Source organism: Nannospalax galili, unplaced genomic scaffold (assembly GCF_000622305.1).
Source record: "Nannospalax galili isolate Female #2095 unplaced genomic scaffold, S.galili_v1.0 scaffold298, whole genome shotgun sequence".
Classification (NCBI taxonomy): Eukaryota; Metazoa; Chordata; class Mammalia; order Rodentia; family Spalacidae; genus Nannospalax; species Nannospalax galili.
In genome coordinates this window covers 2,077,583-2,104,518 of record NW_008344488.1, presented here as the reverse complement: position 1 = coordinate 2,104,518, position 26,936 = coordinate 2,077,583, and the positions used below count along the sequence as shown (strand labels likewise).

The window sequence follows — 26,936 nt, the reverse complement described above, 5'->3', positions numbered from 1 at the left end:
ATTCATCTGTGAACTTAAAAATTTACAGTGACTTTTGAAAGAGATGTATCCTTGCTCTGGAATGTGTTACTGACTATGTTAAAACTGTAATGAAATGCTTCTTCTAATCATGTGGTTATTAAATTTAAAAAAAATTAAAAATTAAAAAATAAATCTTCAAACCATAAAAATTTGCTCCTTATAATTAGTAGATGTGAAAAAATTAACATTGAAATCTACCTGATGACTTTATAGCCAGGCTCGGATGCCAAGGATGAAAGTAACCAACTGTGACTAGTAATAATCAGATATTTAGAGATTAGAAATGCATGTGCGAACATCCAATGTCAATTGCATTGAAAAAGAATTTTTCTGTATGAAACTGTGTATTTTAATAATGAAATGGAGATCTTTTTAAAGGTTAAAACATCATTTAATTTATGTCTTATAGGGTTTATACTGAGCACAATATTGTATAACTATTAATTCAACTGTAAACCTAAAAATTACAGCTAATTATGAAAGAGATGCATCTTAGCTCTGGAAATTGTTATTGAATATGTCAATGCTGTTGTAATGAAATGCTTCTTCTAATTATGTGGTTATTAAATAAATAATTTAAAAAATATGCTTCTCTAAGTTGGGACTGACCTGGAAGCCTCCTCCCTGAGGACTAGCTCTCATCATATCAGAGAATACCATACAAGCTCCCAAGGGAGAAAAACAATCAGTGGTCCTATCCAGTTGTAAAGCCTAATAAACAATAATGATTGGCACAGCAAACTACCTCTATTGGTGCGGTAGTGACACTTTTTTCTTGGGGTAATCAACAGCTGTCTAATTGAAATTAAGGCCTGCTCAATGGGAGGGAACTCATGTGCAGTACTATAAATATAACCGAATACACATGGCTGGAGAGGTCACAGATCCTAGAGAAAAACCTACCTTTGTTGCATCCCTAGAACAATGTAATTTCTTACTTTATTCTAATATGCATCCTCATATTTATAGACAAGTATACCTTTCATCCCTCATCAAAGAAGTTTCTCTTTGCAACAGATGGAGACTACTACAGAGTTCCAGAACTGCTCAAACACAGAGAATAAGTGTCTGTGAGACACTAACCCTATGTGACACATCTTCAATGTAACCTTTACTCATAGGATGAATGCATCTCTCAGCTCTCACCAGATAAGTTTCCTTATGCAGCAGATGGTGATTAACACAGAAGCCCATAATTGGTCTATGTGCAGAGAACAAGAGGCCACAGAGTGTTTATCTATGAATAGGACACCTATTCAAACCTCTGCCTCCCAAGGCTCATGGATCATTGTGGAAGAGGAGGCAGAAATATTTTAAGAGCCAGAAGTGGTAGATGACCACAAGAAAACAGTCTTTCAGACAAGCTGGTCAGTTACTCATATGAACTCACAGCAATGGTGACAGCATACACAAGTCCTATGCAAGCTCAAACCAGATAAAATCCCAGCCTAGACATGGGGAAATGGGTAAGAAATCCCAACTCAACCTAAGGAACTTTTGACAATTGATGGTTGCTGGGAGGAGAGACAGTGTCTTATAGGGATGGGACTGATGGTGGGTCCAGTGAATAAACCCACTAGGAGATATATATGAGAGAATACATGGGGGGGGCAATAGGGTAAGGTGTGGATAGGGGAGGGGATCTAAAATATGAACAAACAATCTTGTATGAAAACTGCAAAAATTCAATAAAATTTTAATGCTCCCCAAAACTTATTAATTATAATGGGGAAATTATTAACTTTATAGAAATGCTTGTTAGCTACCATCTTAATCCAGTTAGCACTGTCAGTAATGGTATAAACCAGCATTGTAGGACAAGAGGATGCAATAAAAACAATACAGCACTGTTCATGGTACTCCTTTCAAAGGTATATTTAATCATGAGGAAAAGTCAGATAATCCCAAATTGTAATAAATTCAAGCTGGGCGTGATAGCACATGCCTTTAAACCCAGCACTCAAGGAGGCAGATGGATCTCCGTGAGATGGAGGCCAGCCTGGTCTCCATAACAAATTATAAATCAACTGGGCTATAGGGAGACCTGTCTAAAGTAATAAAAATAATAAATAAACAAAAAATTTAAACAACAAATAGTAGGAAATTCTACAAAATAAGTGGCCTATGATCTTTAAAAGTGTTAAGGTAAAGAATATCAAGAAAAGACTAAAGAACTTCTTCCAGATTAAAGGAGACTTACCATGATTCTGAGGTGGAGTTTATTGTAAAATGACTGGGACATGTGGTAAAGCAGAAATGGGATCTGGGTTAGAATAGTAGTGTTTCTGATTTTGTTGATTATGAGATAGTTATGTAGGAGAATTTCCTTATTTGTAGGAAATACTACAGCATTTAAAGACAATGAATATCGCCACAACAGCAACTTATTCTCAAATAGCTCAGGAAAGTGTTTCTATTGTACTTAAATTTGAAATTGCTTCAGTTTTTTAAAAGCAAGCAATAATTTATACAACAATTCCCAGAACCCTTCAACACCAGTTAAACAACTTAATGTCATTAAGATATGGAAAACAGAATCTAAACCTGACAAGGGATAAAGTACATTAATGCATTACACTTCAGAGGCATGATGTTCATTGCGGAAAAATATCCTTAAACTGAATGCTATTAAATATGTAAGTTATATAACTATTACATGGCTAGCACAAAAAATAAGGCCAGTACCATTATCTAACAATAAAAATCTAAAAGCATCTAAGACTACAGACACAATAAATTTGATGACTTCATAGAAATCCACAACATTCCAACTGCAAATGTGTAGCTGTTGTGGACTCTTGATTTTTGATTCTGAATACTATACTCATGTAAGCAAATTAAGGTAGATTTATTATTATTTTGAGTATTAAATTAGCTTTGAGAAAGTTCTCCTATGACCTTTTACTTGGGCACAGTGCTATCTGACACTGGTGCACTAACACAGAATTGGTGACTGTGGAGCAGACTACAATAGGGTGGAAAAATTTCCATTAGAGTCCTGCAACTCAGGAACTCTGCAGACAGCTGGAATTGAGATTTGGGCAGAGAGGCATCAATGGTGGAGAGTACTATTCTAAACACTGGAGATTCACATTTTTGGTCAAAAGCTCCCCACCTATGCTTCACTTTCCTAACAACTATTCCACAACTGGAATCAAGCAAAAAGCATTCCCATAATCCTTAGTGTCTGGACACTTCCCTTCCTACTGTCTGCCGCTAGAAGCTGTCCAGTATACAGGAGCATCTTTTGTACATACCCTGGCTTCCCAATGGTTTCAGGCCCCAGAGGAAGGGCTGGAGGGAGACCATGAACAGGGTATCTATGCTCCTCAAATTGCCCTAGGAAGTGGCCCCAGCAGGATATATTCCTGATCTGATGTTCTCAGGTGCAACTGAGAGCTCTAATATAGGCTTTCTCTCTAACACATCCATTGAATTTTAGGGTAATTAACTATTAAGTCTAGGAGTACTAATGGTTCCTCCATCATTAACCTCAGGCACTATATGAAATAAATGGTTTTGGAATTGGAGAGATAAACGTAGAGAAGTTAGGGAGGGGGAAAGGAACAGAGGGAAAATTGCAAGCTACAAGACCACCATCCCATCTACTCCAAACTGCCAAAACAAGCTAAGTACCCTCAACACATGGGTCAGCATCACTTTCCTAACAAAAGGAATATATTCTTTAGATGAACTCTGAGGACCTTTGTAACTTGCAATTTTTCTTGTATGTGCCTCCTGAGATTGAAGACTAAAAGGAATGGCAAGTTTTTTTTTTAATTTTTAAAAATTATTTAATAAATAACAACATACTTAGAAGAAGCATATCATTACAACACAATTGACATATTCAATAACGTTTTCCTGAAGTAGGATGCATCTCTTTCAAATTTGGCTGTAAATTTTTAGGCTTACAGTTGAATTATTACAGTTATACAATATTGTACTCAGTATAAACCCTATAAGACATAAATTAAATGATGTTTTAACCTTTAAAAAGATCTCCATTTCATTATTAAAAATTAAAATTTCATATAGAAAAATTCATTTTAATGCAATTAACATTAAGATGTTTGCACATGCATTTCTAATCTACAAGTTATTTTTATATCCAGTGTAGGAGTCTCCAACCCAGCACTGTGATCTCCTAGCACCCTTTTCCTTCACAGTACCTACCACTGCATCACATGCCATTGGGGCATTTTCATAGCACCTCTCACTGAGGTCAGCTTGTGGCTGAAGCAAAGCAGGGGCCCAGGATGATCGTCATTCTAAGGAATCAAGGGAATCACATCATGATTATATGATTTTTTGGGGGGGCATCCCTTTTTAAAGAACTTTGACCATTACCTGTAGCTTTAGAGGCATAATGTTAAAAGAAAGTAAGCATATTGAAAATTATTTTTTCCCTATAACTTTTATAAACTTAAAATTCCTTATTTGTAAAGTTGAAACACTACCTTTTAACCATCTGAATGTACTTGTGGAAGACCTAAGAGACAAAGCAGAGGAAAAGAGGGGGAAGCCCATGCTTATTCAGCATCTGCTCAGTCTGAAGCAAATTCCACCGATGATGTTAGTGCTCATCTTGAGAGGATGGCATTAGGGTTTTTGTTGTTTGTCGAGTAACTTTTAGTTATGTATATGTATGCTCTTATGATATTATGTTGGCCCCTTTAATCTTTGGTTATACTTCCCTTTTGGGTGTTTAAGGACATACAATTGGACCAGATAAACTGATTTGTTTTTACTCTTGAGGTAGTTAGAGGATTTGTTCCTCAGGGGTCCCATGGGGTTGGGAAGGAATGGCAAGTTTTAACAGGTAATGTCGCAGTGTCTCTGTGGTCTTTATAAATTCTGAAGGATTTCCAAGCAGCAGACTGAATCCTCAGTCTCTCTCTCTCAGTCATAGGTGCTCACTGGTGCATGATAGAACACTAACATAAACCAAACCGCATACATTAATGTTGTGGTGGTATTTTTAGGCTCCTTTAAGTGCCTAGTTCATTCAACAGACCATTTACTACTCTTCTATGTTTTTCCTTTCTCCTGGTATTATTACCCAAGACCAGAGCTGCCTTTCTTTCTTTCCTTAAAAACCCTCTCACACCTATGAACTTTATTCAGAGGGGATTTCAAGAACAGAGGAGGGGATGTGGAATTCAAATAAGTCAACTGTGGTACTCAAAAATTCAACTGAAATGTTTTGACTTGGAAAGGCTCTGCTGCTTGGCTAAAATATGGCAATTCTCTAAGTTCTGTTTTATTTTTTCAATATCAACATGCTTTTAACAGGTGTCAAGTAGACACAGAAGGTGATCTGGGAACATCAGTTTTCTTACCATTGGGTCTCATCTGGGAACTTTCTGGCTCTTATCAGAGCTGACTTGATCAATGAATTAATTATACAAAGTAGCCCCCAGACAGCTCAGCCGAAGAATTTAAAGATGAGACTGGAAGTGACCAATAAAAATATCAAGAGGAAAAGATTAGTTTTTGCATATGATTTTTGGTGGAGTTATTAAAGCATGCCTGTAAACTGTCACAGCAATGTAAACTTTTCAACAACACAGCTCTAAAATCCTGGGGGGGGGGTTATAGGTATGTGGGTATACACACTCATGGACATGCAAAAGCCAGAGGAGGACACTGGGTGTCCTGCTCTATCACTATCTTATTCCCTTAGGATAGGGTCTCACTGAATATGTAGCTAGGCTGGCAGCTGGCAAGCCCCAGAAATCCTGTTTCTAACCCCCTCTCCACCCTCCCTATCTCTGTAGTGCTAGAGTTACAGGTACACAGGGTCATGCCAGCCTCTTTTTTTTTTTTAATGTGGGTGCCAGGGATTCAAACTTGGGTCCTCAAGCTTGTACAGCAAGAGCTCTGGGCTCAAATCTAAAATGTTTCTGAAGACTCTTCAAAGGTTCTTCCTTACCAGTTTACGATCTACCTTAATAGAAATAGGTCAACAAATCCTGTGGAGACTTTTGTGACTCAAACAACACATATAAACTATCGATGAGTTTAAAATTTGCTACAAAGCACATACCACTGACAAAGTAAGGAATACCAAGCACTAAAATATAATGATTTGTTCATTTCCAAACCATAACCTAAGAAATATGGTGGGCAGGAGAAAAAGGGTACACAGACTAATAGAAAACTGAGTTCAAAGCATTGGGCAAGTTATGTCCCCTTCTGAGTAATTTAGAAAATATACTAATTTCTGAGGTATGTGGATAAGAGGTGATCCTGGGTCACACATCAAGATAGTTCAGAAGTCATTAGAAAGGAACATTTATGGGACTAACCCCAGTGACCCAGCCACCTGTGTTAACAAGCCGTCAGGTAAGTAATTCCAATGCAAGCTCAAATTCAAGAAGCATTATTGTAAGGAAGGAATCAAGTTTTGGAAGTCCCCAGAAAAGAGCAACAAGTATTTTTTCAGTAATACTTAGGATTCTAATTCTTTCCTTTTCAAGAAATCTGAGAATTACTACCCCTCACGGTTATGTAGAATTCTCAGCTAAGTGATGCTGGCATGACTTCCCAGTGGTCAGGCTAATACCTCACAATGAATTGACATTCTGTTTAATAGTTGTCTCAGGTTTTATGAATTATAGTTCACTGAGCCATACTCAAGCTCCATCTCAGGTAATACAGGTCCTCCAGAGTCCACATAATTTCACTCTATCAAGCAAAAGGCTAAAACCCAGACCATTTCATGTAGGGAAAGCTGAGCTATGAAAAGGCACCTAAATGTCTTACAACTAGGGGACTCAAATTAATCAAGTTCTAGCCACAACAAGCTGAAAAGTAATAATAAAATAGGTGGCGACATGGCTACTTGGCTTATTCCCTCATTTCCTTCAAATCTTTGCTCAAATACCAACAAAACCTGCTTTGACCACCTGATCCATAACCCTACAGCCTGCCCACCCAATCCCTGAGCACCTTCTTACCCTGCCTTACTTTTTCTTTTACCCCATAACATTTATTACATCATATATTATAAGTTACTAATGTATTGTGTCAAATGCTTATTATCTTCTTCTAACACTAGAATGTTAAGTTTTATGGGGACAGGGAACTTTGTTTTATTTATGAGTATATCCTGAGCACCTACAGCAGTGCTTGGGATAAAGAAATCATTCAGTATCTGACACATACAGTGGCTTCAATAAAAAGTTGAGAGTGAATAGTTGTAATATTTAAATTAGATTTTATTATGATAAAATCCCTGTAGTCACAAAAGAATAATCTATTCTTAGGAAAATGGAAGACTGGGGTAGAAACTATGAATTATATTTATGAACTTTCTTTACACTAAGTATCTTCAGACAAAACAAATAAGATTAGGGGCTAAAGAGATAGCTCAGTGGTTAAAAGCACTGACTGCTCTTGCAGAAAACCTGGGTTCGATTCCCACCACCCATGGTGGCTATGAACCATCCTTAACTCCAGTTCCAGGGGAATCCAAAGCCCTCTTCTGACCTCCACAGCATTGCATGACAACACACTCATACACATAAAATTAAAATAATAAAATATTTTTAAAAATAAGATTAAAATTAATTATTGTTCAATACTGTCCAATATGATCAGACATTTGTATCTTACTTGGTCAATATGCATACATAGTTTGGCTAAATACAGAATTCTAAGAAATGCAATTTGGGCTTGGATTACAAAAAGAGTCAAAAAAGTAGAAATTTCCTTTCCAAGCAATTAACAATCCAGATAACAATATGTAATCCATAAACAAAACACTGGTCAATTTTTCTGAAACAACTGCAAATTCATACAAGTTTCTTTCTAGCTTCTAGCAGAGGGCTGACCAAAACAGTGCTTTGTTGATGTTTTTAACAAAATTTCCACAATGAATAATCATGCACAAATGCTCTCTCTTGTCTTTGCTTATGGATGGAGTCCCTGACACATTCTAAGTAAAAGTACTGACCTAACTATGCTCCAGGAAAAAACCAGAATTTTTCCTATTCTGATAACCTTCAACTCTTCCCTACTTGAAATGTTCAAATACTTCATCTCAAAGTTCAGCCAAATTCATAAACTATCTGGCAAAACAACAAAATACAAAAGACCTAGGACCTTGGCAGGAAAAGGAATGAAGGTTAAAGCTATGTTTGTAGGATTCCTTCCTCTCTCTTTCACCTATCAATTCATTACAGAAGCAATATAGCACAGTGGTTCAAAAAAATGTATTTTGAAGTCAGACAGCCTACACCTGCCATTTATTCCCTACAGTCACCTCCTTTAGAACCCTCTCTGTAAAAAGGTAAACAGTAGTGTCTTCCTCCTTAGTTTATGGTGAATACCACACAAGCCATTTTTCCTAAAAGTACAATGACTGGTGCTTGACATTATGACAACCTGTGAATATCATCTGTGTTTTACGGCTCATAATCCATTTTTAATAATGTACTTACAGAAAACCCAGTATGACTAATAAATTTAGATTTGTCTAAATATTAATCATAAGTTATAATTTGCTATATAAAATGGGGGCTCACATATCAAAGTAGTAAAAAAAAAAAAAACGTTCAGTGTATGGGAAGCTCGGTAGCTATTCAAAAATATGAATGACAAGGGTCAACATCAAACAAAGAAATTAGGAAAACAGCCAGGCACACGCCTTTAATCCCAGCACTCAGGAGAAAGAGGCAGGCAGATTTTTCTGAGATCAAGGCCAGCTTGGTCTACATCATGAGTTTCAGGCCAGCCATGATAGGGGAGACCCTATCTCAAACAGTCAAAATAAGGGGTTAGAGAGATGGCTCAACAGGTAAGGGCATTGGCTGCTCCTGCAGAGAACCCAAGTTCAATTCCAAGCACCCATATAGCAGCTAACAACCATCCATAACCCCAGTTCCAGGGGATCCAACGCCCTCCTTTGACTTCTGCAGGCATTGCACAACACAGGTGCACTTACAAACATATAGGCAATGAGAGAGAGAGAGAGAGAGAGAGAGAGAGAGAGAGAGAGAGAAAGGGACAGAGGGAGGGAGGGACTTTAAAGACTAAATAAATGAAATTAGGAAATCATTAACACATTTTGAGTAGAAAAATTATGGAACAGAAACTGTATCTTGAAAACATTACTTTCACAGAACAATTTAGAAAAGAGATTAGAAGGAGAAATAGTAGGAAACTTGCACTGTAGCAATCAGAGACCAACCAAGATAACCAGGGAATAAAGGTTTATATTAAAAAACAAAATTGGAAAGGAAGAGGTGGCTGAGATTTATTCAAAGTCTAACAGTGAGAAGGATTCCTAAGTAACTTACCCACAAATCCTAAGATATTTACTATCCAACACTGAATAAGAAGTTTGAAAACTCTTGTTATAAAGCATTCTCAAAAATTTCAAAGTAAGTGGAGAGGATTGGTAATGAAGAGGCTAGATAGAAACTGCACAGGGTAAGGCCAAGATGCCACTTTACTCTCTACTCTGGTCCTTTAAAAGAGAAGTCAGTGCACTACCCTGTCTATTCAGTTCTTACTGTGGTTATGAATAAAAGTATTGTCACTCATTAAAAATGAATTCTTCTTAATACTGCAACCACCAAGTCTGCTTCAAACATTTAAATAACAAGAAAAATTCCCATAACTTCATCCTTTTTGTTAACAACAAACCTACAACATCATCTAAATTATTTTAAAAGGAAAAAACTAGTTATTTAAATTGCTAATTGTAAACTTGAACAGTAAAAAACTCTCAAGGAAAAAAAGCTGAGTGAAAGTTCCTTCTCTCAAACGACTTACAAAACATCCTATGACAGACTTGTCTTAGATCTGTTCCTAGAGAGGAAAGCACTTCAAATACATCAGTGTTCATGTCTGTGTATGCATATGTATATATGCATGTGTTTCTCTGTGCTTGTGCATATGCAGGGATGTATATATGTATATATGTGTATAAAATATGTAACATTTCACTTGGAGTAATTAAAGAAGACATCACCATCTTCAAAAAAGCCATATAACCCCAACATAGAAATGCTGATTTAATTCACTTAAAAAAGTTTCTAGAAAAGGTCACTATATAGGTGGACAGCAACAACAAAGGAGATGTAGCAACATAAGGAAAGTCAACTTGTCAGACCCAAATGTTAGGCCAATGGACCCCAGGTTTGAAAAACATTCAACCAGTCCAACCACAGCAGAGCACTTCAGTTAGGAGTTTAGACCTGAGGGCTGGAGAGATGGTTCAGCAGTTAAGAGTACTAGCTGCTCTTGCAGAGCACCCAGATTCTATTCCCAGCACCCACATGAAGAACCGTCCATAACTCCAGTTTCAGAGGATCTGATACCCTCTTCTGGCCTCTGTGAGCACTGTATACATATGGCACATTAATATTCATGCAGGTATAACACTCACACACATAAAAATGATTTTTTAATTAAAAAACAGTATAAACTTGGGAGGTAAAAGACCTGTGCTCGAATCCTGGCTCTAATTTAGGCAAGGTGTCAGCTTACCCATCTGTATGTTAGATAAAACAATTTAAATTGTTTACTGGAAGTATCTGGCAGAATTCCTGATATATAGTGAGCATTTAATGACTACTAATTAAATTAATGTTCTAATGTATACTGAGTTCTATATTCAAGCAAATAAAGGTTACAGTTATTACAGAAAAGGTGAAGAGTATGCTGTAGGAGACTGGACAAAGGACCAGCAAGTACCAGAAATGGTCAATGCTAAATAATCATTACACCAAGTTCTATCACAGGTAGTTAGGATGACGTGATTCAAACAAGCAGGCAACATGACATGAAGATGAATCAGCAGCAAGTAATAAGGACCCAGCTTTGAAATTGCATTCATTAAAAAGAACCAGACCAGAATAAGTTCTCAGAACTTATTTTTCTATACATATGGAAAGTGCCTTTGCAACCATGCCCAATAAGCCTTATGCAGATTTTTCTAGTAGAACTATGCTCTCACCATTATTCTCGATCATCGATTCTATTCTTAACTGCAAGGCTAATTCTTTATGTGCCACCTGCAAAACTTCAAATGCAAGGACAGTCCCTATTTTCAAAAGAAGCAAAAAGGAAAATAAACTTGAAACAAAGCAAAAAAATTGGGGGCATCTTGCCTCACTGGGTAAGGATGCTTACCACCAGGCCTGACAACCTGAGTTCTGTTTCAAGAACCCACATGGTGAAAGAAGAAAACCAATTCCTGAAACTAGTCTTCTGTCTCCAAACACTCTCTCTCTCTCTCTCTCTCTCTCTCTCTCTCTCTCTCTCTCTCTCTCTATCTCATAAAAAGAAGGCAGGAAGGCAGAAAGGAAGGAAATTTTTTTTCACTTTTATTGGGGTTGAACTGTCAAAAATGTCAATACAAGGGCTGGAGAGTTGGCTCAGCAGTTAAGAGCACTGGCTGATCTTGCAGATGACCCAGGTTTGATTCCCAGCACCCACTTGGAGGCTAACAACCATCTGTTACTCCAGTTCCTGGGGAATCTGATACCCTCTTCTGACCTCCGTGGGCATTGTATGACACTTACATATATGCAAGCAATACACTCATACACATGATATAAAGATAAAATGTTTTTAAAATTTCAATACAAACTCGGCTTGACAGTAAAAGGGCTGTATCAATGGGAGCTCCTTTACATCATGTTTAGGGAAGCACATATTGTGAAAGCTTATCAAGATATATTGATTAGACGATCAGAGGTAGGAAAAGAAGAAAAAAATAGAATGTGATAATTTAGTGGAAAAAAAAAAAGAGTACCAAAGCCAGAATTTATTTCCCCTAGGGAAAGAAGATGCCATACAAAGCTGAGAAATCATTTATCCTACTACAACATCAGCAACCAAATCAACTCTTTCACATTGTGTCCACAGAACACAAACGTGACAGTAAATTAATAGTTTTGCTCCAGTGATGAAAAATAATCATTAAAGATTCAATAAGTCATGCCTGAGAAAATATTTCTTTTCCAAGCTGCCTTTAGGCTCAAGTACTTTGAAAGATGGGAACCTCTCCAAGTCTAGAATAAAGCTAAATTAGTACAGTACACTCCCCTGGAGATCAGCTTCCTTTTTCTGCTGCACTCACAGGGAAAGGGTAGCCAAAAAAGGAGTTTGGGTTAATCTTTTTTATTAGAAAAACATATGCCTAGATTTGTAAAAACATCTCCTCGGTTAAAGGAATTCAAGTTGACTATATTCAGACTGGAAAAATAAATATTATTTTTATGATTTCTTATTCAGATAGAGAAAATGTCTCTCATCAGGAAAAAGTAGTGTACTCATTAATTAACTGAGTAATTAGGGACATAAAACAGAAAAATGGTATTAGTCCAGATCACCTAAGGCTGCCTCCCTCAAGTCCACCAACAAACCACATCAACTCTCAACCCTTCAATGACAGTTTCTGCCATTATTAGGTGCTTTAATAAACAGTGCTGTTTACTATGAAGACAAAAGTCTTCAGTCCCTTCAGAAGTTCCTGAATACTATTAGAAATCCAGCCATTAAAAAAAAAAAGACTCAAGGAAATTAAGCTGGACCATCTTGCTGTCCTAATGGCAGTTCATAATGCTTGGATAATAAACTTGGAATATTTGTCTAAAGATTAAGGAAATAACAAGAACATTCAAAGACAAAGCAAAGGAGCTATCATATTGAGAGTGGGAAACCATCTCTCTTGATAGCTCAAGAAGGTCAGGAATGAGACATTCCTGAGTAGGAACCAAGCAAAACCACAGGAGAAACATGGTGGGAACTTTCCATGATGTTGATGCCAATTATTAATATCTTTATACTTTTAAAACTACATCCAACTAAGTACTGGCATAGAATGGTGAATTTACATAACATTTCCAAAGACTGTGCAACTTCACAATGATTTTGGACTGGCCATCCTGCTTCCATTTCCATTCCCACTCCAAGCACAAGAACAGGCCTTTACTTTTTGCTTGCAAGTAAAAAACTAGATATCTGAACAAAGTTTGTTTTGAAGTAAATCCAGTCATCTCACAAAATTCAAAAGAACTACAAACCAACCAGTAATTATTAAGCATTTACCAGGGCAACAATGAAAGCATGCCTGTCTTTGCTTGCTTTGGGGACTGCTGAAAAAAACCACTCAGCTCAGGCCCATAAGCCCAAGCCTCCTGCCAGGTCTCTTACCAGCTCAGCACTCCAGAACAAAGCCAGTTCTCCCTAAAAAATCCACAGTGAATCCTGCAGTAGTAGTCAGCATTCTCCCAAATTCAAGAGCTACAAAACCTGGGATCACTTTTACTCAGTCATTATTTATTGCCTATATCCAGCTAATCACGTCATCCTGTACAATTTTCCCTGAATATTTATATTCTCTGTCCCCAAGTATTCACTGAGTTCTTAATCCCAGCTCCCATGTCCCACTCAGCTATAGTGACAGCCGCCTAAGTCCACTTCCTGACTCTAGTTTCTCTCTACTACAAACTAGCACCAGGAGTGACTACAGATACTTCCTTTGTCCCACTTACAAATCCATGACTTTTTCTATTTCCTTTTTAATAATATCTTGGGCCTGGAGGGACAGCTCAACAGTTAAGAGCACTTGCTGCTCTTGTAAAGGACTTGGGTTCAGTTACCAGCACCCACACTGAGGCTCACAGCTGTCCAGTTTCAGGGGATCTGATGCTTTCTTCGGGCCTTTGCAGGTATCAGGCACACATATACAAACAAACACTCATACATATAAAATAAAAAATAATACATCTTTTTTTGAGTAATATCTTGGCTCTCCTGGGCTTGTGGAACATATTGAGATTACTGAGCTTTATAAATGCCCAAGTAAGTATTCATTCTTTCAGCAATAAGACTTATTTCAATACTTTGGAATATCTCATAACTTGTCCTGCCTTATCGCAAACCAAACAGTGAATACTTTTTTCTTAATGGCCTTGGATCATCATTATTGTAAAAGTATGTAATAAGAGCTCAGAAATGGCTCAGGGGTTAAGAGCACTTGCCGCTTTTACAGAGGACTTGGGTTCAGTTCCCAGCATCTAAATGGCAGCTCACAACCATCCATAACTCCAGTTCTAGAGGCTTCAATGCCATGTTCTAGCCTCCATGGGCACCAGGCACACATGATTGGTACACATACATACATGCAAGTACTCATACATACATATACATATATATATGTATATGTATATGTACGTATATAATGATATTCATTAAAATGCCCACAAGGGCTGGAGAGATGGCTCAGCAGTTAAGAGCACTGGTTGCTCTTGCAGAAGACCCAGGTTTGATTTCCAGCACCCATATAAGGGCTAACAACCATCCATAACTCTTAATTCCAGGGGATCTGATGCCCTCTTCTGACCTCCACAGGCACTGCACAACACAGGTGCATCTGCCTACATGCAAGCAATATTATTTCTAAAATAACTGAAGCGTTTATTCTTAAATTCTATAGATTCCTTTTAGGCTGTTTAGAGGCTTCTTTTGCTAGCCTCTTGGATTAAAAATATACTTGCAAGTGATAAGACTGTCTTGTCTCAAAACCAAATATCAAATAGAGTAGTTACTTTTCTCTTTGATGGAACAAAATGCCTGACAAAAACAACTTAAAGAAGGAAGGGTTTACCCTGGCTCACAATTTGAGGAAACAGTCCATCATGGTGGAGACATCACAGCAACAGGAATGTAAGGTAGCTGGTCACAACACATCCTTACTTGGGAAGCAGATGGAGAAAAAAAAATGCTACTTCTCAGCTCCCTTTCCCTTTTATTCAACCAGGACCCCGGCCCATGGAATGGTGCTGCCCACTTTTAGGGTAGATCTTCCCACCTCAATTAACCTAATCTAGAAATACCCTCACATCGGTCCAAGGTTTGTCTCCTAGGTGATTCTAGATCCTGGTAAATTGACAATATAACCATCACACCAAACGTAATATGTGTCCATATTTAACTTTCATAAAGTCTTGCCTTTCTATAATATTTATTCTTGAGAACAAGAAAGGGTAATTTGAAAATGCATAATTTTGTCATATTTTTATGGTGGATATGTGAATTCAACTTTCTGTGTACTGAAGTAGCAGGAATCATTTCTGCATTTCACAAGAGTCCAATAAGCATTGTCCATTTCAGGCAGTCATTGTGAGCATTGGGCTTACTTTTTTATTCCATTGACCATTAGTTGTAGTGGGAATTGAAAATGACCACACACTGAATGCAAGTTTTGCATTGACCCACTTGTTAAAAAAACAAAACAAAACAAAAAAACACCTTAAGCACAAAAGGAACCCTATGGGGATGGAAGAAAATCCTACCAGAAGCCATATGGTTATTAAATGAAAATCCCAGTGCCAGAGGTGTTGACCAGAGAAGCCCCCTATGAGCTGTTGGCCAGAGGTGCCCTAGAGGTACCCAAAACAATAAAGGCCATTGCCAATAATGTTGGTTGTACACCAGAAGTAGATGGTAGAACCCTATTGCCGAAGACACCACATGATGTGAGCATGGGAGAGGGAGAAATCAAGCTTAGACTTAGCTGGAAGCTCCTTGCCACTGGATGGGTAGCTTTCATAGTGCCAGAAGGCAACATGCAGATGACTGGTGGAGAACTATCCCCTATAATTCTGTTCAACAACAGATGCCTCGTGCTGCACTATGAACATGCCAAATAAGATGCTGGTGCAATAGTGGCATGTCTAGTGTATGTACAATCAGCAAATTTTTGATTGGATATAATGCCCACGCCTAGTGGTAGAGCACACAGCTGGTACTATAGACCAGGCCAAACCCTGTGGCAGGGAATGATATAGGCCCCAGTGGGGAAGCCACTGCGATTGTTTTGTTAGATGGATGTGATGCACCTGCTAAAATACCACCCAAGCATTCGTGTTTACATCCATAGGTAGTTATTATAGTAGCCACTTTTAGATGTTCTTGCTTCTTGTTGTTTGTGTTTTTATAGTAAATGGAATCCCACTGAAATGGGCCAGATGAAAAAGAGATGATACCTTGCCACAATGGGAGGAAGATCATCCCACACCTATCACCCACCTCCAAGGCTCAGGGACTTTTGCAGAAGAGGTTGGCCAAAGAATTTAAGAGCCAGAGGAAGGGATGGAGTGTTACCTGGAAGTGTCCTCCAACCACTATGCCTGCAAGCTATCTCCTTCCCATGCTAATCAAGGAGTCAAGGGGGGAGTCAGTTACCCTTCCCACCCAATCAGTGGACCTTAGCTGCATGTGGGAGAGGGGCTAAGGATAGATAAGCTGAGAATGCCATAAGGCACCTCTCTCACCATTTTGTGTGGCCGTCACAGGATCTATATTTGAGTATGGACTTTCCAGAGCAGCCACAAATGGGGGGTCACTCTTCTGTAAATAGATCCCCACCCTATGCTCCATTAGTAAGCCCAATAAACTCATTAGGATTTTCAAAAAAACAAAAAACGAAAAAAAAAAAAAAAAAAAAAGCTAATGGAAAGCATTATTCCACCAAAGTTGACCCCATGTTGGCAAATCCTTTGGTCTTTGATTTCTTATTCCTATCCCCCCGCCCCCTTAATCTTCATTGTATATATACTTTTTATAAAACCTGCTTCAAGTTATTTCTGGAAAAATGTGTTAAAAATGGCCTTTCTAGCTAGGCATGGTGGCATACGCCTTTAATCCCAGCACTAGGGAGGCAGAGGCAGACAGATCTCTGTGAGTTTTATTTTGATATATCACAGTGAAAGATTTATCGTCCTCTTTTTTTTTTTAAAAAAAAAAAAAAAAAAAAAAAAAAAAAAAAAAAAAAAAAAAAAAGGCCTTTCTTTTGAATGACAAGAAATAAAAATTTTAAATTATTTTGTTTTTAATTAACCAATTGTTTGTTAATCTTTGTTGTAGTTCTGTGTTCTGTGCTTGGATGCTTTTTATAAAAGTTGTCATTGTTGATGGCTGGAGAGATGGCTCAGAGGTTAAGAACACTGGTTGTTCTCACACAAGACCCGGTTTTAAATCCCGGTACCCACATGGCAGCTAACAACTCTCCATAACTCCAGTTCCAAGGGATCCCACAGCCTCTTCTGTCTTCTGTGAGCACTGCCCGACGTGGGTGCACTTACATGCAGGCAATACACACATACACATATAATAAAAATAATAAAGTATTTTTTTAAGTTGTCATTGTTGAAAATTCTTAAATAAAACTGATTTAAATTAAAAATTGAAAAATGAAGTCTTGCCTTTCAAAACTCTTTGAAAATTAATGAAAGGAAGTACCTTTCTTTTATGTAATCTGCATTTCCTGTTATTTTCACTTACTCTTTCATCATCTCATAACTCATGAACTCACCAGCCTCAAATAGAATATTTTTTAGTTAGTTGGTAAATGCTTACCTTCAAATGGGGCTTTAACCACAATAAATAACACATGGAGTCCTCTAATGTTACTACAGAAAGTAGCAAAGGTTTATATGTTTATTTTTCTTGTATTTTATGTGTACATCTACTCATATATAGATGTATACACAACTGACCTTTCAAGTGCAATCTTAAACCATTTACCTTCATCAGTCACACAACTAAGACCACATTAGGAATTTGGAAGATAAAGAAACAAAGCCAGACAAAACAGGGACTTGAAATAAAATCTATGTATGGAACCTAGACTAGAACTCAGAAGTGCAGAAAGTTTGATGTATATAAGGCCCTGATAAAGAACAGAGGGAGTCGTTCCCTCTTCCTGCTTCTGGGCTTTCCTACTGTACCTATACCATAATGGTATAAAGCAAGATCAGTTCATCCATGGACCTCGCCCCATCAAAAACAAAACCATTTTAAAAATGGCTTAGAAATTTCTAGTTAAAAATTAGGGGGTTTTGTTGTTGTTGTTGTTTGTTTTTACAAAATCTGGACTGTATTTGGTTTTTCAAAAACAAAAATACTGTTTTTAGTTTTACTCAAAACCAACTCAGTGTCATTTGATCAACACAACAACACAGACAGAGCCATCTAAGATTTTTCAAGCAATAATTCTACAAGTCTCTCGGGACAACAATACCATCTACCTACATGGGAACTTTTACTTTGTTCCTATAAAACAACAGAAAGTCTTAAATTCAAGCTTAAGGAAAAAACACTACACAGTACATCTCAGACTCTTCAAGTATTTTGATTCATGTTGTTTTCCCACTTCTTCACAGGTGCTCATCAAACATGGTAGCAGTATGGTTCTCTAGCCCTGTCTGTTTCACTGCTTTGACACAAAGCCTTGATGTGGTTTTGTTTAATTTAGCTTTATGGGCTTCCTTGCCACAACATCAACATCTCCAAGGATGGGAAATAAAGTAAGCCACCTCAATGGCAAGTTAAAGCCGGTTTTTTCACCCTTCCATTATTTGCTAACACCAAGATTGAAAGGCCTGGTAGAACTGGTTCCCTTCACAAAAAGATGGGAAAAAAATAAGACAAATAGATTAACTATAAATATATATACATATATAAGAAATTTTGCACACAATTAAACACATTAGCAAGGGGAAAGAATAATATGTGAAATTTTAGATATATGAATCATTTTTAATGGACTGTAATTTTTCTGAAGATTAGGACAGTCTATGAACAAAAATGGTAACTAATGACAAGAGAGAATGGAGGTAAATAATGGTGGCAATGAACAAGATTTTCCAGAAGCTTCTATTTGCCTATAGTCTACATAGATAAATGAAGTTATTGACTTTTTTTTTTTTTTTTTGGCCTTTTTGCGGCAGGGTCTCCCTGTAGTCACAGCTGGCCTGGAACTCACTATGTAGACCAGGATGGCCTTCAACTCATAGAGATCTGCCTGCCTCTGTCTTGGGTTCTAGGATTAAAGGCATGCACCACCCTTTAAAATTGTAAGCAATCTACTAAGCTCAAAACAAAAATGGGGGTGAGGGTGGGGGGGCAATCCTCTAGAATCAGAATACAGTTTTGTATTTTCCATGCAGTATCAAAAACAAACCGTATGCCTTACCAAGTGCTTGTATGGATATTTAAAACCCAAGAATGATGTTTCTAAACACATAAGATATAACAAGTTTTCATTATAATTTATGGTGACACACCTCAGTGAAGTAAAGGAGTACAGTCCCGAGACTTAAATTTAAAAATATTTTACATTTATTTAGTGTATACATGTGTTTGTGGGTACATGTGTGTGCATATATGCATACATGTCTATATGCATGTAAGCTCATGCATGTGTGGAAGTCAGAGGACAATTTTTGTGTAGTCAGTTCTTTCCCTCCACCAGGTTGGTTCTGGGGATCAAACTCAAGTTCATCAGGCTTCAAAGCAAGAGACTTTACTCCCTGAGCCATTTCACTGGTCCTAAATTAAAAAAAAGTTGCCACTATCCACGTTTTGAAGGCACACTTGACTCAACTGATATTCTGTTATAAATAGCATAAAAAAGGAAGAGACTTTTACCTTTTGCCAGAAGGCACTATTCCAATATAAATTGAGAAGAAGAGGTACTGATTTCAAGTTAGATTTGCCTTGGTAATTACTGTGGGATTACATATGTACTGCAGGTCCTGCCTCGTCTGGGCTGTCCCTGACAAGTCATCCCTCCCTCTTCCCACCATCCCAGTTCCTGAATTACTGTCTTGGCTTCCTGTACTCCTAGTATCTGATTTGTAAAGAAAAATACAAGTATGCCAAAACTGCACAATACCTGGGTAGCATTAAACAATTCTCCCAGCATGCTGCGGCTTGAACATGAAGCTTCCCTTTCATTGTGCTGAATGTTTGGTCCCCAACTGGAGGCACTTCTTTGGGAGGTTCTGGAAACTTTGAAAGGGAAGACCTAGTTCAAGAAAGTAGGACACCAGAGGAAAGACCTTGGAACTATCTTGTCCCTGGTCACCTCCTGTCCTCTTTGCTTTCTGGCCACTATAACATGAACTGCTTTACCATGCCCCCTCTGTCATGACAGACTAACACTTATAAAACCATGAGTTAAAATAGATCTCTCATCTCTTTTAAGATATTTCTGTCAGGTATTTAGTCACACTGACAATAAAAGTAACTAATATCGTCACTTGCACTTACTACCTTGATTGTGATCTTTAAGGCTTTAGAACTAGTTTACAAGAGGAATTTGAAGTTTGGAGAGGCAGGCTATAGATAGGCAAGGATCCTGCAAAGCAGAACTTAATGGGTGATTTGAGTGGAAGCTCAGAAGAATAGAATGTTGACAGGAATGTGGGCAGTAAAGGCCAGGCTCCTGGGCATTCATATGTCCATGAATTAGACTGGAAGCCATGCATGATAAAGAATTTGTTCATGTTATGCCCATGAGAATTTGTTCATAGCTGATACTAATCTAGCTGAGGAAATAGTAAGGCAGTGCAGATTTCATGTTGTGGCATGGCTATTGCAAAATGCTTCCAGCCAGGTTTACAGTGAGAATTGGGAGCAAAAAGTTACACTAGAAGACCTGAGATGCTTGCACTTTAATGAAAAAAGCCTGTGTAAAGTTGGGGCTAATGGCCTTCTCTTAAGTGCCATTAAAAACTGGAGATATAGCTCAGAGATTGAGTGCCTACCTAGCATGCACAAGGCTCTGGGTTCAACCCTGGCATGGCAAAAACAAAACAAAATACTGACCTTCAAAAGAATATTCATTGAAGATACTGCCTAGGTTACACATTGAGGCCATGTCTCTAATTAGTTAATTAATTAATTAAAGAATTTGCATGGGTACAAAAGGAAAGATGCCTTGAAGGCAACTCAGGAACTCTCCACCACAGGTTTCAGGTATGAAAGATTAAAATTCATTTGAAAGACTTACCTTTGAGGAGCAAACATCTCTGGCATGCCTTGCTCACACAGGATAGCTAAGATACTGTTTCAGCCACTTAGGTACTCAGATGCCACTGCCTCCATGGTCGGGGGGGTGGGCAGCTATCACTAGCAGCTAACCATGCTGTCATTCCTCATCACACTGACTATCTAAGCATGACAAATTTAAGAGTTATGTGGTTATGGAGACTTCCACCAAGATTTCAAGGGAAGGCCGAAGGAGACCAGGCAACCTATGTCAGGGTCAGGATCCTTAGTAATCTCCTGAGTGGATGATGCATAAAACCATGAGGATGAAGTCTAAACTACAATGGAGACCCTGAGGTGTTAGTGATACAAGGAAGGTAGAACATTTGCCAAAGAAAGCAGCAAATGGAACCAAGTCCAGAAGAGAAGATATGTGGATTGCAAACAGGGAGACCAATGGGGGTGGGCTGCCCAGGCCCACTGGAGCTCATATCATGATACCCCATACCCTGGTGGTCAGACAACTATCTATTACACAAGACTTGGGGTTTGTCCTGCTAACTTTTGATCTTGCTTTAGTCAGATCCTTCCTTGTATTCTCCTATTCCTCCCTTTTGGAATGCGAATGTTTACTCTCTGCTGTACGTATCAGAAGTCTGTAACTTGTATTCTGATTTTTACAAGGGCTCACAGCTAACAGTTTACTTTGAGTCTCACAAGAGGCTTTGGGCCTGGACTTTTAAGCTATGTTGGAATTATTAAGACCAGGAACTTGACCTAATGTAATTTCATTATGAGATGACCATAATCCTTTCTGGGATAAGTGTAGAATGTTCTAGATGAATATGAAATGTGTCAAACACTTGGTACTCAGCTGATGATGAGATAGCTATATGGGACGATCTTAGAAGCTGTGAGAGGTGGGACCTAGCTAGAGAAAAAGGTGGCAATCTTTTTTTTTTTTTTTCCCCCCAGTCTTTTTGAGACAGAGTCTCTCTGTGGCCTCAGCTGGCCTGGAACTCACTATGTAGACCAGGCTGGCCTTAAACTCAAAGAGATCCTACCTGCCTCTGCCTCCCAAGTGCTGGAATTAAAGGTGTGCACTACCACGCCCAGAGTACTTGGTGCAATCTTGTCCCTAGCCTCTAGCCTCTGTCTGCATTCTGGCCACCATGAAGTGAAAGTCTCTGCTCCACTGTGTCCCCCTCACCAAGATGGACTAATTGAAGCCATAAGCCAAAATATACCCTTCCTCCTTTAAGTTGTTCTTTAGATATTTTATACACAGTCATGAGAAAAGCAACTAATGCTCTGAAATATAGTCTAAGGTTCTCTATAACAACCAATTCAAAGGAAGGAACTTAAAATTTTAAAAGGCCTCTTGATAATTTCCAGGAAACCAGAACCTCAGACAAATAGAAAACATTAATGGTGTAACTTCTTCATCGACATACTATTGGGGGAAAAAAAATCAAATAACATGAAGACATGCAATGATTATGATGGGAGGGAGATATGCCAATGAGGTTGGGTAAAGCTCGAAATATTCGCCAAACCATGGCAACTTAACAATGCCTCCAGGCAGAGAAAATGCTCCTAATTTCCATTTAACCAACTACCAAACTAACCATATACTTCCAAATCCTTGGGTAAAAGACACCAGCAAAATCCACTGCACTGTAGGTCCTCTACTTATGTGCATGATACATCTCTGTTTCTCCTGCTGAATGATAGCTCAAACCAACATGTAATGCTAACTGTATATCAAATTTTATAGACATCAGTGAAATAGAAATACAAGTTATTTTTATGAGAAAGTAAATACTTTGAAGAAAATCAATAAAGCAGGTCAATTCATCAACATTTGAAATAATTTGAAGAGAAACTAAAAGGGATCCAGGTTGATAAAAATCTATTCCCTGGTTCTTGAAGAACTACAATAACAATTCCATACCTGACCCCACCACTTTCTGAAGATCACACTAGAAATTGTTGTTCTTTGTTCCTCTTGGTTTCTTTAAAATGATGTTTTATAAGTATCCTATCTCCTTGGCACTACTCAAAGTGTACAGTGAGGAAAGTATAGACAAGACCATTAGCTGTATAATCATGAGGACCAGAGTTCAGAAGCCAGCACCCCCAAAACAAGCCATACAACCCACATACCCTGTAGTTCCAGCTCTGAGGAGAGAGGAGACAGGAAGATCAATGGCTTCCAGCCTAGCTGAGCAAACACAAGCCCTATATGTTCAGTGAGAGACCCTGTCTCAAAAGAAGAGGTACAGAGAAAGAGAGGATACCCAAAGTCCTCTTCCGAAGTGTGGTGTGTGCACCCCCCCCATGGCCTCACAGATGCGTATACGCTCTTGCACAGAAACACGAATGGATGAATGAATGAATGAATGAATGATAGATAAATAAATAAATAAGTGAAATGAAATGAAATTAAATACATGCTTCTCTTGTAGAGAAATATTCTAGCACTGGTGTACAAGAATGAACAAGAAACTTGGAGACCACTTTAGTGGTAAGTGCCATCTAGTTTAAGTTCACTATGAAACAAACTACTGTGGCCTGGGCTAAGACTGTATTCAGAAAGTCAAAGAAGGTGGTAAGAAATAACATTTAGGAAGTAGACACTTTTCTATATTTGCCTGTTACTATTATTACATACAAATCATTACAGTTACTGATGCACTTGGCTAAGATAGAAAATATCAAAACATAATTCAGTTCAGGGCCTAACTCACCCAGTCCCCCAGACTGTGGGTCATTCCAAAGAATGAAGAAGATCATCAGGCAGCATCTTCTTTTCTTACTTGGGCTCCAAATCCAGTATGAAGGGTAATAACCCAAGATAAAAGAGATGCTATAATCTTAGCCGATGGGCCAGGAGTTTAATGGTACATATGTTTAATTCCGACACTTGGGAGAAAGAGGTAGGTGGATTTCTGTGAGATGGAGGCCAATCTGGTCTACATAGTGAGCTCCAGGCCAGCTGGAGCTACAGAGAGACCCTGTCTCAAAAACAAAAACAAAAACAAAACTTAAAAAAAAAATCTTGGCATTCAGAAAAACTGGGTGTTTCATTTGTGTTTTGTTTTGACAGGACTGTGCCTTAGAGTTCAGGTAGTTGTGGAATGCTAGATCCTCTTTCCTTGGCCTCCTGGAGCTGCTGTTATAAGTAAGCATGAACCACTACACCTAGCCAGAAAACTACTTTCAAATTAACCTCTTTACATCTGTGAGAAAGCTTTATTTTTTCACCACTTGTTCTCCAGTTACATATCTATGTTAAGGTTATCTTCTTTTCCCAATAAGATACTAGTAATCTATGAACAGTATTGAAATTCACATTTGAATTAGGTCAATCTTATCACCACCACACCACATGGCTATACGCACATAAACAGAGTACATAAAAAGAAACCAGCATTATTCCTCTATTTCAGGCCCACTGTGCAGCTGTTTCTGTTCTAACAAGGCAACTGTTCCTACTCTCATAAGCAGTATTCTCTCTTTTCTCTGATGATAAATACAATTCACAAATTACATATAATTAAATGTAAATATCACTTAAAGCAACAGAACAGGGGAACGCAGTACAAATCTTAACTTTGCTTCAAATTTTGCACGTGCTGTCTGTCCTCTGATAATGATTATGAAGAATGTTAAAGCAGTCTTTAGCTGCTGACTGTGACATCAGCATTGGCAATCCCTGCACTGTAATTGTTTTAGGAGAAGCACAGCATATCTCTAAGCTGCTATCACATGCATTCTCAACTCCCTCCCTATTATCCAAACACTGTGTTTAGTGAGCAATATAAACAATACATCAATTAGAATCCTTTAAAATTGAGTCAAACAGAAAAAATACCAATTATCTGCTTTCCTATGTTTTACAACATAATTTTAGAGATATAATTTGCTTTAAGTTACAAATAATTTTTCAAATTATTCTCCCTTCTACATCGACTTTATTAACTTTTTCCCCATAAATATCTCTATATCCTGATTTATGACTCATTTTGCCCTGAAAAGATCAAACTTAAATTTCTCAATTATAGCAACTATGTCAAGAAAGAAACCACAATCACCAAATTCAAAAAGGGCCCTAAAATATCTGTTGATTTAAGCATTATTCATTCAAAGTAGATTTGTTCTGTTGTAATTCATTTCCCAAAAAGTCCTATTCGCAATAATGAAACACTAGGAAAATACAGATCTAACAATGTTAGCACCTGTAGAAGCAGACTATATATCATTTAACAAACCAGGAGGTTAAACTTAGGACAATTCTTTCATTTCTTCAGCACTCGGACAAATGTTTGGCTTTAACAGTTTCTGAATTTGTACCACTCGCATAAAGCAAATTGGCTTGCACTGAAATTGCCCAAGACCCTAAACCCATCTTCCTAAAGATCAGAATTGTAAATAATGTCACAAAAACTGCCAAGATTTACCATAGCACACCAACTTCGTATTAGGTAACTAAAAGAATCTGTCCATGCTTTCCTTCCAAGAACCGCTCTTTGTAGTCTGTATTACACTAGAAATGTTGACACCCTTCTGTTCACCTTTGGCACTACTAAAACTTTGAATCAGATAATTCTTTCTTGAGAGGCTATCCTATGGTTGTAGGATGCATCACTGTCCAACAACAATAAAAAATAGAAGCAGTCTTTACAGTTTTGACAACCAAAAATATCTCTATATTTTCACAGGGTCATGTGTCCATTGTGAAGCAAAATTGTCCCAGATGAGAACCACTGCTGTGGAGATATCCCTCTCTGTCTGCCTCTTAACAAAGTCTAGGTGGAAGAAACTGGGCTCAAAGAATGACAAAAACTTCAAAATTCTTCCCATTGTGTCAAACCTTAAAGTGCCTTGAAGACCGGCACCTCCCCACCCCCACCCCAACCTGTCCAGCCCCACCATCCCACCAGGGAACCTGGACCCACCACTGTAAACACTCTAGCCCAGTTACTTGGGCTCTGACTAGCAGGCTAACAGAAACTCCCCGCTGCTGTGTTCCTCATTTGCAGGTTCTTGCAAAACTGTGAGAGGATGTGCTTCCTAATAATTATAAAATGCCATTATATGGACTGCCTACAGTCATTCATTTCATCTAAGATGAATGATGATTTAATTAGATTAAATCACAAGTTGCTGCTCTAAGGAGGTAAACAGGCATCAAGAAGAAAAGACAAAGCATCGCTGTGCTAAGCCTCCCGACTGCCCACTTTTCCAGCCGCACTATGGCTAAGCCAAGCTGGGATGCCATAAAGTTGCTCACAAGAAGGGCCCCAGACCAGCTGAGTTCTAGCAGGCCAGCTTAGCAGCCCTGACAGGAGATGTGGAGACATCCAAGAAATGGGCTGCTGGTTATTACATCACTGAGAACATATCCAAGCTGGACTGGTGAACAGAGGACCTGTATCATGACAGGGTGACCCTGGAGGTGGCCGATGTGATTCAGCAGGGCTGGCAGACCAAGGAGCTGATGCTGAAGGGCCTGGACACAAAAATCAATGAAAAGCCCTAAACCATGGCAGACTATCAAAGTGGACAAGCCATTCCAAATAACCAGGTTTGGGGCAAAATTGAGAAAGCCACTGGCCTCAAACTCCAGGGGAAGGACACTGAGAAGCCAATTTGGAAGGGACTGAAGGAGAGATGAACACAAAGCCTCAAAGCCAGTGGTTCTGACCGAGCTCTTTAGCTGGTCTCCCCGGACCACTAGCACTGCTGTGGGTCTCCTCACATAGCTGAAAGGAATATGGGATTTAGGCCTATGGGCTCCCTCAACCCATACCTGCTGCCAAAAAAATGCAAAACTGCAAAGCGACAAAAAAAAATAGAAGAAAAGACACGCCTAGCCTGATTGTAGTGCCTCATACCAGTAATCCCAACACCCAGGAGGCAGAGGCAGAAGGATCCACATGGAGTTCAAGGCCAGACTGGTCTAGGTAGCAATCCAGGCTAGTATCTACATTAAAAAGACCCAGTTCTAAAATGCCAAGGGAGAGGAGGTAGAGAGGGAGGGAGAAAGGACAAGAGAGGAGGGGAAGGAAGGAAAAAAAAAGAGGGAAGGAGGGAGAGACAGAAGGAGGGAG

The 26,936-nt window shown here is 38.5% G+C and overlaps 1 protein-coding gene and 1 pseudogene across 1 annotated transcript in view; one reads left to right on the top strand and one right to left on the bottom strand.

Moving 5' to 3' along the window:
* The window catches only part of Phlpp1 (PH domain and leucine rich repeat protein phosphatase 1), a 263,807-nt gene that overhangs the window by 158,950 nt on the left and 77,921 nt on the right, over positions 1-26,936 (bottom strand). The gene's annotated exons all lie outside the window — the stretch shown is intronic.
* Positions 26,079-26,500, top strand: LOC103740115 (annotated as a pseudogene).